Here is a 15749-nt window from a genome sequence, read left to right as displayed (position 1 = left end):
AGTCCTAACGATGTAGAGGATGACAACCTCTTGTCTGCAGTTTAAGTTCCTTTGTGTGTTAGTAGCACACCTTACAGGTAACTTTGACCTCCTGTACCTAGTAAATTGGTTATTGAGTGTATGTTTGTGGTCTTCTGCTGCTGTAGCCTATCCACTTCAGGATTTGATGTGTGTGCGTTTAAGATGAACCTCTGCACACCACTGTTTTACTGTGTAGTTATTTGAAATACTGTCACCTTTCTGTCAGCTTGAACCACTTTAGCCTTTCTCCACTGACACCTCTCAGTAACGAGACGTTTTCACCCACAGAACTGCTGTTCACTGGTGTTTTTTTTGTTTCTCACATCATTCTCTATAAAATTTAGAAACTGTTGTGCATGAAAATCCAAGGGGATGAGCAGTTTCTGAGATACTCAAACCACCCCAGCCGGCATAATGGATAGTTTTCATGATGGATAGTACTGGATGGAAATACAGATTACAATATTCGTAGTATTATTTTCATCACATGTCTTGTCCAGTTACCCAAGGGATTGAAATATTGGTTATACCTATGGATGAAAGTCATTGGATCAATACGGAGTTTCCAATAGGAAAATGGAAACAACATGGACGCAATATCAAGGAACACACATCAAAGTTGCTGGTGAACGCAGCAGGCCAGGCAGCATCTCTAGGAAGAGGTACAGTCTACATTTCAGGCCGAAACCCTTCGCCAGGACCTCTTCCTAGAGATGCTGCCTGGCCAGCTGCGTTCACCGGCAACTTTGATGTGTGTTGCTTGAATTTCCAGCATCTGCAGAATTCCTGTTGTTTGTGGACGTAATATCACATTGCTTTGTTACTCTTCATCTTGGCTAATGTAAGAATGTTCTGATCTCCATCAATCCAGTGTTGATCAAATTAAAAAAAAAACATGATAATCTTCTGAAGAATAAGATGATGAAAAGACTTGTGGAACTGTCATTGAAGAGGTCGAAGAATGGTTAGACACAATGGCATCATAATATCTTCCAAAAGTTAATGATGAATTTTTAATATAAATGTCATCATTTTAACATAACACTTTCAAAACAAAACACTGTTAAAACGAATCGAAAGTGCTCACTTTGAGTTCATACTTACAGATTCCTTTGTCAAAATTCGAAGTAAATTTTATTATCTGAGTACATATACTGTATGTTACGATATACAACCTATGGGCACACTCAATAATTCTATAGAATAATAACCATAACAGAATCAATACAACACCCAACTAGGGCGTTCAACCAGAGTATAGAATACAAGAAATAGTGCAAACACAGAAAGAAGAAATAATATTAACAAATAAATAAGCGATAAATATTGAAAATATGAGATGAAGAGTCCTTGAAAGTGAGTTTATAGATTGTGGGAACATTTCAATGATGGGACAAATGAAGCTGAACCATTTGGTTCCAGAGCTTGATGGTTCGTGGATAGTAAATCTCCTGAACCAGGTAGTGAAAGTCCTGAGGGTCTTGAACCTTCCTCCTGATGGCAGCAGTGAGAAGACACCATGCCCTGGATGTTGGGGGTTCCTGATGATGGATGCTGCTTTCCTCTTGCAGCGTTTCGTGTAAATATGCTCCATGGTTGGATGGGTCTGGGTCAATATTAACCAATCTCTGTAGGATTTTCTGTTGAAGGGTATTGGTGTTTCCGTACCAGGGTGTGATGCAGCCAGTCAACATACTCTCTACTGTGCATGTACAAAAGTTTTTCAAAGTTTTATATGTCATGCTGAATCTCCACAACTCCTAAGAGCATAGAGGTGCTGTTGTGCTTTCTTAATATGATGGGCCCAGGACAGTTCCTCCGAATTAATAACACCTCGGAATTTAAAGCTGCTAACCCTCTCTAGCTCAATTCCTCCGATGAGGCCTGGATCCTGGACCTCTGATTTTTTTGTCTTGGTCTACAATCTGTTTCTTGGTCTTGCTAACATTGTGTAAGAGATTGTTATTATAACACCACTCAGCCAGATTTTCTGTCTCCCTCCTATATGTTGATTCATCACCACCTTTGATTTGGCCTACCATGGTGGTGTTATCAGCATACTTGAATATGGCATTGGAGCTGTGCTCAGCCACACAGTCAGAAGTGTAAAGTGAGTAGAGCAGGAGGCCAAGCAAAGAGCTTTGTGCTGCACCAGTGCTGATGGAGATTATGAAGGAGATGTTGTTGCCAATCTGAACTGACTGGGGTCTGCAAGTAAGGAAATCGAATTGCACAAGGAGGTATTGAGACCAAGATTTTGGAGCTTGGTGATTAGTTTTGAGGTACTACATCTAGACCCCAGGTTGTGGATGCCGAACTGCAGTCTATAAAGAGCATCCTGATCTACGCATCTCTGCTGTCCAGATGTTCCAGAGTTGAATGAAGTGCCAGTGAGTTGGTATCAGCTGTAGTCTTGTTGCTCTTGTAGACAAATTGGCATGGATCTAAGTCACTTCTCAGGCAGGAGTAAGTAAGTGAGAGAGGTAGAATTAAGAGTCCAAAAATATAGTAGCCACATCTATTTTTAGCCTTATGAGAGAGTGAGTGGGATGGAAAATGAAGTGAGGAGGAAATGGAGGCTCAGAGGTATTCCTGAAGATTGATTGAAGATATTCTGATGTCATCATCCAATCTGCATACAGTTTCTCCAATACAGAGGAGACCACAATCTGGGGTCTAGATGTAATACCCTAGAGGATAGAGTGGTGGTGCACACCAAAATTACTAGGCTGCCAATGTGGACATCTGTCTAACTAACATAAATGCAAGAGATTCTGCAGATAATGGAAATCCAGATAAACACACATAAATTGTTGGAGGATCTCAGCAATTCAGGCAGCATCTATGGAGAGGAATAAACAGCCAAAATTTCGGGCCAAGACCCTTCATCAGGATTGATCATAGAGGGTATGCTGATGAAGGGTCTTGGCCCAAGATGTCGATTGTTAATACCTTTCCATAGATGCTGCCAGAACTGCTGTGTTTCTCCGGTATTTTGTGTGAGTTGGTCTAAATAACAAACGGTCTGCTTTCAAATCCCTCCACAGCAGCAATACAACTTAGAAGCTTCATGAGCCAAAATTCCTGAGAAACTTTTTGATTGTCACAAAGCACATCTTAATAAAATAAAGTTACTTTAAAAGTTTGTTCATGTGCTTATATTCTGAGCAATTTGGAATTACAGAATCAAGAGGTTGCATTTATCCTTTATTAATATTTCCCTGTCGACGCCGCTAATATGTCCTGTAATGTTGCTTGAATCTAAGTTTTTCATTGCAGCTGTGCGCAGATGTACTTGTGCATTTGGCAATAAACTTGACCATTACTTTGAATTGGACTCTGTTTTGACACATGTGATACGAGCCAAACAAAGTTGTTCATTCTGATAAAAACATTCGGCAGGTCTGAACTGAATGTGAACGCATCGCACTCGGTTTTACCCAATCTCCAAGACTTTGTCACGAAACAGCTGATATTTGCAGGTCACCTTTTGTCTGCTGAAATCACAACTTCAAAGAATAACTTTCTATTACTGTATTCGCAAGGTGTTCTTTATCGATAAGTGTACAATTGTAATTTTATCTCGAACCGAGGTTAGTTTAGATGCATTTTATAACCAGTTTGAGACTGAGTACATTTGCAATGCACTTGTGTAGAAACATATTAAAATTGCCACCTCAGGGCAGTGTTACGGAACGGAAATTCTGATTTCCAGCGCCCACTGAGCAAGAGTCGACAATGTACGTTCCATGAAGGGAAGTAGTTCATTCAGCACAGCTGATTGGGAGGTCATATCTCCGAAATCCTTTGAAGCTTTTCAGGGAAATAACTATAAGAATTCATGAAATCAGGGCAGTGGAGGATGTTTAATTTCATTAAGAAGTTTACAAGGTTCTAATTGGCAGTCCGATTTTGGAAGGTTCGGTCGCATGGGATTCAGGGGGAGCTACTGAGGTGGATTCAGACCTGGTTCGATGTGAGGAAGCAGGAAGTCAATTCTCTGACTGAGGGGATATGACTCGTGTGGGGTAAGAAGCAGAATGCCAATTCTCCAACTGGAGGGCGTGGGGGCCCTCCGATCAGTGTTATTAGACCATAACACCAAAAGACATCGGAGTAGAACTAGGAGCAGCCCATCGAGTCTGCTCCGCCATTCCATCATGGCTGATTCCGAATCCCGTTCATCTCGATACACCCGCCTTCTCACCATATCTCTTGATGCCCTGACCAATCAGGGAATGATCAACTTCCGCCTTAAATATACCCAGAGACTTGGCCTCCACTGCAATCTGTGGCAAAGCACTCCACTGATTCACTAGTCTGTGGCTAAAATAATTCTGTTCTAAAAGGTCACCTGTCAATTTTGAGGCTGTGGCCTCTCGTACTGGACAGCCCCATGTTAGGAAACATCATTCCCACATCCACCCTATACAGTCCTTTCAACATTGGGTAGGTTTCAATGAGATCCCCATGCATTCTTCTAAATTCCAGTGAGTACAGGCCCAGAGCTGCCATACGCACCGCATAAGTTAACCCTTTCATTCCTAAAATCGTCCTTGTGAACCTCTTCTTGCCTCTCTCCAATAATAACACATCCCTTCTGAGATATGGGACCCAAAACTATTGACAATACAACAATTGTGGCCTGACTAATGTCTTATAAAAGTTCATCATTATCTCTTTGCTTTTATATTCCATTTCCCTTGAAATAAGTGCTAACATTGCATTTGCTTTCTTTGCCACAGACTGAACATGTAAATAAACCTGGGAGTCTTGCACGAGGACTCGTAAGTCCCTCTGCAACTCTGATGTTTGAACCTTCTCCCCATTTAGATAATATTCCACACTATTCCACCTTTTATCAAGATGCATTATTGTACATTTCCCAACACTGTATTCCATCTTCGACATTTTTGCGCATTCTTCAAATTTGTGTAAGTCCTGCTGCAATCACATTGCTTCCTCAGGACTATCTACCCCTCCACCAATCTGTGAATCATCTGCTAACTTTGCCACAAATACATCAATTCCATTATCCAAACCATTGACAAACAATGTGAAAAGTAGCAGTCCCAATACTGACTCCTGAGGAACACCACATGTCAATGGTACCCAAGCAGAAAAGGCCCTGCTCACTCGCTGCATCCTACCTGTCAGACATTCCTCTATCCATGCCAGTGTATGTCCTGTAACACCCTGGACTTTATCTTGTTAAGCAGCCTCATGTTTGGCACCTTATCAAATGCGACTGAAAATCCAAGTAAATGACATCCACTGCCTCTCCCTTGTCCATCCTGCTTGTTACTTCCTCAAAGAGCTCTAAGAGATTTATCAGGCAAAAGTTCCCTTCACAGAAACCATGCTGACTTTGACTTTATTTTATCATTAGTCTCCAAGTACCCTGAAAGCTCATCCTTAATAATAGACTCCAACAATATCACAACCACTGAGATTTAGCTAACTGGCCTGTAATTTCCTTTTTTTTCTGCTTACTCCCTTCTTAGAGTGGAGTGACATTTGCAATCATCCAGTCCTCCAGGACCATTCTAGAATCAAGTGATTCTTGAAAGATCATGACCAATACATCCGTTATCTCTACACCAACCTCTTTCAGGACACTGGGACGTAGTCCATCTGGTCCAGTTGACTTATCCACCTTAAGAACTTACAGTTTTCCTCGCATTTTTTTCTTTATACTAGCACTCCTGCTCGCTGACAATCACAGACCTCTGTCACACTGCTAGTGTCTTCCACAGTGAAGACAGATGCAAAGTACCCATTAAATTCACCTGCCATTTCTTTATCTCCCAATAATACCTCATTAGCATCTTTGTCCAGTGGTCCAAAATTTCTTTATTTCATTGCGCTACTGATACATGTGACTTGTGCTTCTCCCTCTCAAACAGCAGTATGAATTCAATCATATTATGATCACTGCCCTGTAAGGGTTCCTTTACATTATAATCTTTGTTATTTATTATAAATGTAAATTATTTGTATTATGAATGTACATGACATGTTTAACAGCTCTAGTGCAATTACAGAGTTTTCTGGGCTTCTTGATAATGAAGCAAGTTATAATGAATTCCAGAGATCACTTCGAGAGATGGGCGGAGGAAAGGCAAATGTAATTTAACTTACATGACTGTGAGATGATGCATTTGAATCAAGCTTTTAGTATTGCAATTTTTGAAACCAAAACACTGTTCAAACAACTTGAAAGTGCAAACTTTGACTTAATACTTACAGATCCTGTTCTTGGTACTGGACCAATGCTTTCTCATTATTTGAAAATCCCGCAGGTGTGCAATGTTCGATGGCAGATAAGTGAGGAAGCCCATTTCTTCTCTGCCCCATCACCACTTTCCTATGTCCCAAAACCTGGCTCACAATTGACAGATAATATGAATTTTATCCAAAGAGCAGGTAACTTCATGCTCAATCTTGATCAACTGGTGTTTGCAGAATTTGATGTATACCCAATTTATAATGAAATCTGTCATCAATATCTGAGACCAGACACAGACATTCAAGCACTTCCCTGAGGGCTGATGTGTTGCTAATGAGGGTTGATTTTGTATTTGAATTCCCAAGACCCACCATGCCAAATATTGTGTACATTGGAGGCTTCCAATGTAAACCAGCCCGACCACTAGCAGCAGAGTCTGAAGAGTTTTTTCAAGGCTCTGGGAAGCATGAAATTTTTGTGATGTCAGTGGGGGCATTGGTAGGTTCCTTGCCTAAGCAGATTAGAATGGAAATAGTTGAGGCTTTGCTCAAGTACCCCAGAAGGTTATTTGGAGATATGATGGGGAAATCCCTCCCAATATAGGTAATAATACACTACTGACAAAATGGATCCCTCAGGATGACCTTCTGGGACACCCCAACACACGAGTCTTCATTTCTCATGGTGGTTCCAATAGCATTTATGAGGCCATCTACCATGGGGTACCAGTGATTGGCATGCCTCTTATTTTTGACCAGTTTGACAATGTAGTCAGACTTGAATCCTGAGATGCAGCAAGGGTACTTAAAGTTTCAACAATGCATTCAACAGATCAATTGCAGGCACTTAGAGGTGATAAATGACACACTTCAATGGGACAAATGAAGAAACTCTCTGCTCTCCACCGGGACCAACCAGAGTCACCAATGAAGCGAGCTGTTTTCTGGATCGACCACGTTGCGTGACACAAAGGAGCAGGGCATTTGCGCTCTGTATCCTACCGGCTGCCCTGGTACACTTACTATTGTGTGGAGGTGATGGTTTTTCTGTTGTCCATGTTATTCATGGTCACAGTGCTGGTGGTTGTAGCACTGAAGAATCTTTGTCATTTTGGATGTAGAAGAAAGCAAAAGACTGAGTAAGGTTAACCTATTTTATTTTGGGAGATGTAGTTTTATGATTTAAAAAATTAATTGAAGATGTTTTTCCTGCAGGTAATCCATGGAACCTTATATTATGGAAATAATAATCAGGAGTAATAAAATAGTTGAAGCAGTGTTCCCAGACATTTTTCTGTTACTGCCCTCTGGGCTCTCCAAGCATATATCCAGTGCCCTCCTCTCTCTTTCTGGCTGGTACATATAAACTATTTTTAAAAATCCTTTATATGATGCACAGTTAAAGAGATTGGAACTGCAAATTCAAAGCAGTGACAAGTAATTGCAAAAATGTTTGTTTTTTTCAAAGTGACAAATAAAATGATTTATTTATTTGATTACAGTGAAAGCAATTTTCATTCAGAATTTCAGCGTGTTCATTGGTAGTTCAGTCACTCACTGTAATTTCATTGTATTTTCATCTTTCTGTGAGATCGATGGGCTTCATGCAATGACGACAGCCTCTCAACATCAGGCTGGACACCACTCGGAAGGAGTTTCAGCTCCCCAGGTTTGACATTAAAAGCAGTATACATTTCAATTTTACTCAAAAGAACTGACTGCAATCCTGATGGAAACAACTTAAGTTAAATTCCCACATGATTCTGAGTTGTTTAAAGCCTGTTTCATGCCTCTGCTCATCAATATAAAACAGACATATACAGATGTACTAGTTGCTTCATGGACTGGGATGACAAAAAAAAATGCAGGAAGTTGAGAAACTAAAGAGAGTAGTGGACTCAGCCCAATATATGACAGGTACATCCCAACCCACCATCAGGAGTATCTACAAGAAGGGCTACCTGAAGAAGGTAACATCTGCCAATGATCCCAAAAATCCGGGTCATGGCATTTTCTCTCAACTACCATTGGGCAAGTGGTTCACCCACACAACCAAGTTCAAGAACAGTTACAACCCTTCAACAAATCAGTTATTAAATCAACCTGCACAATGATAATCACTAGCTATGTACAACAACATGATCACATTGTACGGCAATGGCCTTGGTTAATTTTATTCTAATTGCAGTCGTTCTTGTAAAAAATGTATAATCTACATTGTTCATCTATGTTTTTCTTGTACATGTTGCATCTATGATGTTATGTGCCTTTGATATTGCTGCAAGCAAGTTTCTCATTGCAAGTCTACATACATGTATGTTTGGGTATGACAATAAACTGGACATTGACATTTTGAGTTCATTAGTGTTAATATACTAGCTAAAATAGTGAATTTGTGCTGCAATATTTTCAATGAACCTCAAGACTAAAGATTATTTTAAAGACTTATTAGATTAGCATTATTTGTCTCAAAATCAAAATCTTGAATCTTACAGTGACTGACAAGCAAAAAATGTGCAAAAGAAGATAAATTGTGCAAAGCAAAAAATATAATACCGACAACATGAGTTGTAAAGAGTCCTTGAAAGTGAGTCCATAGTTGTGGAATCAGTTCAGGGTTGTTCCTAAGATGCTGAGGCTGTGCCTTCAGGCTTCTGTATCTCCTCCCTAATGATGGTGATGAGAAGAGGCTGTGGAATTCTGGAATGTTACATCTCTATTTTGAGTATTTAACTATTTTACATTCCTGTTGGACACCAGAATGAATATAGTGAACATAAATGCAGCGAAATGACTGAGACTGTCTTGAGGAACTTTGCAAGAAAGAAGGTGTCTAATGATTAAGATTCCATGACCAAGGGATTAAGCAGCTGCAGACACCATTGTCAATGGTGGAGTGCAGGAGACTTGCAGAAAATTGATGTCAATGAAACAAAAGTGGAGATTTCTGGACTGTTGTGGGTCAGAAGAGTTTACGGAGGTGAGGAAAGGAAAGATCATGGAAGGATTTGAAAGCAAAGATAAAGTTAAACAACACAGAGAGGTAAAACGTCAATGAATACAGGGGAGATAACTTGACAAATTTACTATCTGTAATAACTAAAAGTAAACAAGGCACTTCGTTCAGTGGTAGAGGAAGAAAACTTATCAGCGGGCACTTTGACACAGAAACTAAGTGGATGGAATAATACAATGATTTAAATTAAAAAAGACTCAGGTTGAATTTCATGAGATCAGTAAAGGAAGAAAAGTTGACACAGAGGAAGAAGACAGTCAATCTGCCACAACATTGAAATGTGGACTGTGTAAATGATGGAAGGCAACTGTCCAGTTAGGCTGGACAAACCCAAGTTGTTTTCTCTGGAGCATCAGAACATGAGGGAAAATCTGAGAGTCATTTATAACATATTGAGATGCATTGATAGGGTACACAGGCATATACATTTCCCGGGGTAGACGTGTTGAATAATGGAATACATGTATTAAAGGTGAGAGGAGGTAAATTCAAGAGAGATACACGGTACAGTTTGTTACACTTCCTCCCACTGTACTCCTTTTGCACTCATAAGTACATGGCCAGGTTCTGCTCCAGCTCCATCTACAAGTTTGCAGATGCTACCACTGTAGAGATCTATATCTCAAATAATGGTGTGTTAGTGTACAAGAAGTAAATCGATAGCTGGGTAAAATGGTGCCATGACAATACCCTTTCATTCAATGTCAGCAGAACAAAAGAACTGTTGTTTGACATCTGAAAGGAGGGCTATAAGCATGCTCTTGTCTACATCAAAGGTACTGAGGTTGAGAGGATTGAGATGTTCAAGTTCTGAGGAACAAATATCACCAATAACCTGTCCTGCTCCAACTACACTTATGTTACAGCCACGAAAACACACCAACACCCCTCTTTCCTCTGATGGGATTCTTAATGAAGGGTCTTAGCACAAAACGTTGATGTTTCTTATTCTCCATAGATCTTTCATATGGCATGAATGCTGCCTGAACTGCTGCGTTGCTGCCGCATTTTCTGTGTGTTGTTCTAAATAACAGGTGATCAGAGTTCAAACCTCTGCTATGTCATATCTGATGTACACATGGGAGATTATAAGGTTCATGAGCCAAAATTTCCAGGAATCTTCTTGAATTCCTTGAACTCTCTTAATAAAGTAGGGTCAAAGTTACTTTAAAAGTTTGTTCATGCGATTCTGTGCCTGGAAATATGGAATTCCAGAGTCAAGGGTTTAAACTTAGGTTTAATTTGTGTTTCCCTGTGAATGTTGCTTACATGTGCCTGTAATGCTGCTTGAAGCCAAGTTTTTCATTTATGCCTGTGCATGAGTTATACAACCTCTTCTCCTCCATTTTCACACTGAATACCAATGTGCATCAAGGCTGCGTGCTGAGCCCTCTTCTGTAGTCCTTTATCACCTTTGACTGCGTTCCTGTACACGGTTCTAACTCCATAATCAAGTTCGCAGATGACACCACGGTGGTTTGTCTGATCAGAGGGGATGACGAGACGGCCTACAGGGATGAGGTCCAGCACCTGGCCGCATGGTGTGCCGATAACAACTTGACCTTTAACACCCAGAAGACCAAGGAGATTATCGTGGACATCAGGCATGCTAGGAGCCACCCTCATGTCCCCATCTACATCAACGGAGCTGTAGTGGAGGGTGTATCAAGTTTCAAATTCCTTGACGTCCACATTTCTGATTATCTCACCTGGTCCCTGAACTCCTCCATCCTGATCAAAAAGGTGCAACATTACCTTCACCTCTGTCCCAGGATACTGACGGACTTTTACTGCTGTAGCATTGAGAGCATACTCACCAACTGCATCTCAGTGTGGTATGGCAATTGTCCGGTATTGGACCGCAAAGCACTCCAGTGGGTGGTGAAAACTGCCCAGCGGATTATCAGCACCCATTTGCCCACCATTGACAACATCCACCTTAAACGCTGCCTGGGCAGGTAGAAAAGCATCTTCAAGGATGCATCTCACCCTAATCATGGACGTTTTACTTTCCTCCCATCTGGTGGGCGCTACAGAAGCCTCTGCTCTCACACCAGCAGGCACAGGAAGAGCTTCTTCCCTGAGTCTGTGACTCTGCTGAACCTCTCATCACAGCACTAAGCAGTATTGCACCCATACTGGACCGTCTCAGTACTGTTATAATTGTATGCTGTAGCATTTACTTTTTCTTCGCAGTTATTTTGTAAATAATACAATTCTTTTGCACTTCTGGTCAGATGCTAATTGCATTTCATTGGCTTTGTATCTGTACTCTCACAATGACAATAAAGTTGAATCTAATTTAATCTAATGTACAGACTTGTGCGTCTGGCAATAATCTTGACTTTGACTTCAGTGCTGACTCAGGAGATACAAGCCAAACAACATTGTTCATACTGATAAAAACATTCGGCAGGACTGAAGAAAAAGTGAATGTATCACATTGAATATGACCCAATCTCCTCGACTTGTCTCCAAAGAGCCGAGAAATGCAGGTCACTTTTCCTTTGCTGAAATCACAACAACATGAAAGAAATGCACACAAAATGCTTGTGGAACGCAGCAGGCCAGGCAGCATCTATAGGAAGAATTTCCAGCATCTGCAGATTTCTTCATGATTGCGGCATCAAAGAAAATCTTTCTATCAATCACAAGGTGTTCTTTATTACTAAGTATAAAATTGTAATTACTTCTCTAATCCTGGTTATTTTTGGGTACATTTTATAACCAGCTTGAGGCTGAGTATGTTTACAATGCATTTGTGTAGAAACATATTAAAGTTACCAACTCAGGGAATATGTTAGGGAACGAAGTTCTGATTTCCAGTGCCCGCTCAGCTAGAGTTGACAATGTACGCTCCATGAAGGGAACTCATTCAGCACAGCCCATTCGGAAGTTGTACCTGCAACATCATTTCGAGTTTTTCAGGGAGGTAAGGAAGAGCTTGGATGAAGTTAGAGCAGTGAAGGTTGTCAATATGGAATCAATTTTGGACTTTACAAGGTCCTGTGTGGCAGGTGGATTTTGGAAGGTTTGGTCACATAGGATTCATGGGAGCTTGTGAGGTGGATTCAGAGTTATTTCGGTCGGAAGGAGAATGTCAATGTTCTGACTGGAGGGCTGTGACTAGTGTGGGGTCCCACTGATCTATGTCAGCATTTTTGGTATTTATTATAAATGTAGATTATTTTGAATATGAATAAACCTGATATTGGATATATTGTATGGGAATTCTCACTCAACTGCCGTTTTAGTTGCAGTTTACGTACAACCGTCGGCTGACGCAAATGTAGTTTGTGATGTTATTGTTTCGACCTTTACTAAAATACGAACTCTAATGTGTTTGCTTTTGTTGGCTGTTACCGGGTATTTCAATCATGTTTCTCTCGACGCAACAATACCAACTTTATATCAATATGTCAGCTACAGGGGGCATGGAGCACTGGACCTTCTGTTTGCAAAAGTAAAGGATGCATACATACCCTTCCCCTGCTTGGAAATCTGATCACAACCTGTCCTGTTAACACCCAGGTATTTACCTCTTGTCCAGCGGCAGCCCATGTGAACAAGGAGTGTAAGGAGGTGGAATCAACACACATGAAATGCTGGTGGAACTCAGCAGGCCAGGCAGCATCTATGGAATAAAGTAAAGTTGACGTTTCGAGACTCTTCGGCAGGACTGGAGAAAAAAATAGATGAGAAGTAGATTTAAGAAGTGGGGGAGGAGAGAGAGAAACATAAAGTGGTAGTTGAAACTGGAAGGGGGAGAGATGAAGTAAATATTTAGGAAGTTGATTGGTGAAACCGCAGTTAGCGCTAATGGGACTTCCGTTTAAATCATTACAAGAAACTCGGAATCCAGGAGCTGATCATAATAAACCTAAGTTTAGACAGAAAGCACCAGGAGACTGCATTACAAAGAGCAAGTCACTCGAGAAAAACAGAAGGAAATCTAAAAGATTAATGTCTTTCGTTAAACAACATTTAAGCAATTCAGGTACTCTGAAAACCAGAGACCCCTAACTTAATGATAATGGTCCATGGCATAAAAAAGGTTGGGAGTCACTGGTTTAAATGTTTTTGTTGTGAATTTATAATGCTTACCAGTATTTTTTTAACAATTTTACTGCAGACTCAGTGTGATCCGCTTTTCTCAAGATGGGTAGACCTGGATGGAAAGACAGATTGCAGATTGCATCTGCTCTTGGTATTATTTTCATCACACTGACTTCTCCGGTTACCCAAGGGGCTAAAATATTGGTTATACCTGTGGATGGAAGTCATTGGATTAATATGAAAATTCTCGTAGAAGAGCTGAAACTTCGTGGACACAATGTTACTGTGCTTTACTATTCTTCATCTTCACATATGAAGGAAAATCCTGATCTCTATCAATCCATTGTTATTCAAATTGAAGAGAAATATGACAAATCTCTGTCAATGATGATTGAAAGAATTGTGGAACTGTCATTGAAGAGTTTACAGAATGATGGGACCATTTGGGACCATATGAAGCTCCAAAAATTCATGAAGCATATTTCATATAAAGTTCACAAATGGAATCAAGCATTTGGTATTGCAATTTTTCGAAACAAAAGTCTGTTAAAAGAACTTGAAAGAGCAAATTTTGACTTAGTACTTAGAGATCCTGCTTTTGGTACAGGCCCAATACTTGCTCATTATTTGAAAGTCCCGCAGGTGTATAATGTTCGATGGCAGATGAGTGGGGAAGCCCATTTCCTCTGTGCCCCATCACCGCCTTCCTATGTCCCAAATCTTGGCACACGTTTGGCAGATAATATGAATTTTCTCCAAAGGACAGGAAATGTCATGTATAATTTTTTCCAGCTTCTGTTTAGGGAATTTGTTATATACCCAATTTATAATGAAATCTGTCATCGATATCTCGGAATAGATACAGACATTGAAACAGTTCTCATGGGGGCTGATGTGTTGCTGATGAGAGTTGATTTTGTATTTGAATTCCCAAGACCCACCATGCCAAATATTGTGTACATTGGAGGCTTCCAATGTAAATCAGCCCGGCCACTGGCAGCAGAGTTTGAAGCATTTGTTCAAAACTCAGGATAGCATGGAATTATTGTGATGTCATTAGGATCCTTTATCGATTCCTTGCCATAGCAGATTACAAAAGAAATAGCTGAAGCATTTGCTCCAGTACCCCAGAAGGTTATTTGGAGATATGATGGGGAAATCCCTCCCAATATAGGTAATAATACACTACTGACAAAATGGATCCCTCAGAACGACCTTCTGGGACACCCCAACACGCGAGTCTTCATTTCTCATTGTGGTATCATTGGCATTTACGAGGCCATCTACCACGGGGTACCAGTGCTTGGCATGCCTCTTATTTTTGACCAGTTTGACAATGTAGTCAGACTTGAATCCTGAGGTGCAGCAAAGATGCTTAATGTTGCAACTCTACAGTCAACAGATTTATTGCAGGCACTTAATGAGGTGATAAACGGCACATTTTACCGGGATAACATGAAGAAACTCTCTGCTCTCCACCGGGACCAACCAGAGTTGCCAATGGAGAGAGCTGTTTTCTGGATTGAGTATGTTGCCCAACACAAAGGAGCAGGGCATTTGCACTCTGAATCCGACCGGCTGCCCTGGTACACTTACTATTGTGTGGATGTGATGGTTTTTCTGTTGTCCATGTTCCTCATGCTCACAGTGCTGGTGGTTGTAGCACTGAAGAAACTTTGTCGTATGTCATGTAGAAGAAAGCAAAAGACTGAGTGAGGTTACCCTGTTTTGTGTTGGGATATGGTGTTTTATGTTCTTTATAATTACAGTACTTGATTTTTTTCCCCAGAAGTTAATCCATGGAACCTTCTTTCCAGAATTCATTGAATTTAGCAAAGGCTATTATGAGAATAAATCAGCTGTGATAGATATATTAAATAATAGACTTTCTGTTTTGATATGCACAAAAGAATTGTAACATGATTGACATTTGACTGGGAAAACAGGGGACGTAAGAGAGTAATGTGACCAGAGCTATACGGGAAAACAATGTACCGGAATTTATAGAAATTGATGTTGATGCCGCCAGGATGGAGACTCCCATAATGGAATGTGTGGTATTGTTTCTCCATTTTGTGTTTAACCTCAGTGTGGCAGCCATGGGCAAACATGTCAGTGTGGGAATGGGAACATGGGAATTCTACCTGCCGGCCAGTGGGAAATCAAAACTGTTGTAGTGAATGGCAAGAAAATGCTCAGAAAGAAGGTCTCAATCTCCATTGAGTCTCACTGCTGTAGTACAAGCTGCAGCAGATGAAATAAGGAAATCAAATGTATTCATATGTTTTCCATTCCCCTTTTGACCACTTTACTCCTTCTCTTCCCCTCCCTGTCCTCATGAACTGTCCATGACTTAAACCACCCCAACTCCCACCTACCCCCCCAGTTCCCCACCCCCTTTACTTTTTGCTCTGTGACCTGTTGTCCG

General features: G+C 40.7%; 2 pseudogenes; both read left to right on the top strand.

The window, feature by feature from the left end:
• The first annotated feature begins 4001 nt into the window (after window positions 1-4001).
• LOC134355991 (UDP-glucuronosyltransferase 1-2-like) lies at window positions 4002-15313 on the top strand (annotated as a pseudogene).
• Window positions 6177-7593, top strand: LOC134355341 (UDP-glucuronosyltransferase 1-2-like; annotated as a pseudogene).
• Window positions 15314-15749: the final 436 nt, after the last annotated feature.

Source organism: Mobula hypostoma, chromosome 13 (genome assembly GCF_963921235.1).
Source record: "Mobula hypostoma chromosome 13, sMobHyp1.1, whole genome shotgun sequence".
In the NCBI taxonomy this organism is placed as follows: domain Eukaryota; kingdom Metazoa; phylum Chordata; class Chondrichthyes; order Myliobatiformes; family Myliobatidae; genus Mobula; species Mobula hypostoma.
The sequence above is the reverse complement of the archived record's forward strand: the minus strand, read 5'-3'. Positions and strand labels throughout refer to the sequence as shown.